The 301-nt window shown below is 74.8% G+C and overlaps 1 protein-coding gene across 4 annotated transcripts in view; it reads left to right on the top strand.

The window, feature by feature from the left end:
• Positions 1-301, top strand: part of SLC8A3 (solute carrier family 8 (sodium/calcium exchanger), member 3) — a 170,851-nt gene that overhangs the window by 528 nt on the left and 170,022 nt on the right. The window lies entirely within an intron of this gene.

A 301-nucleotide genomic window follows, 5' to 3' on the forward strand; every position in this document is an offset into this window, starting at 1 on the left:
GAGGCCGAGACGAGTCCCGCGGTGACGGCGTGCTAGGGGGAGAGCCGGCGCGCTCCCAGCCCCGGGAAAGCCCCGGCGACGCAGACTGCAAGTCCGGGGTCCTCGGAGCCGCCAGGGCACGCCGGGCCGCTCGCCTTCTTGCCCCCTCCCGGCAGGGATCCCCTTGCTGCGGGCGGCCGGGACTCCGGGCCTCTCCAGGGCTTTAGTCCGAGCCCGCGCCCGAGTCGGGGTTTCCCAGGGGTCTACGGAGGCGTGCTCCCTGCTCCTTAAACCGGTGCCGAGGGACCCCTCCCCAGGCCCC

This window comes from Bison bison, unplaced genomic scaffold, assembly GCF_000754665.1.
Source record: "Bison bison bison isolate TAMUID 2011002044 unplaced genomic scaffold, Bison_UMD1.0 scf7180017864239, whole genome shotgun sequence".
NCBI lineage: Eukaryota > Metazoa > Chordata > Mammalia > Artiodactyla > Bovidae > Bison > Bison bison.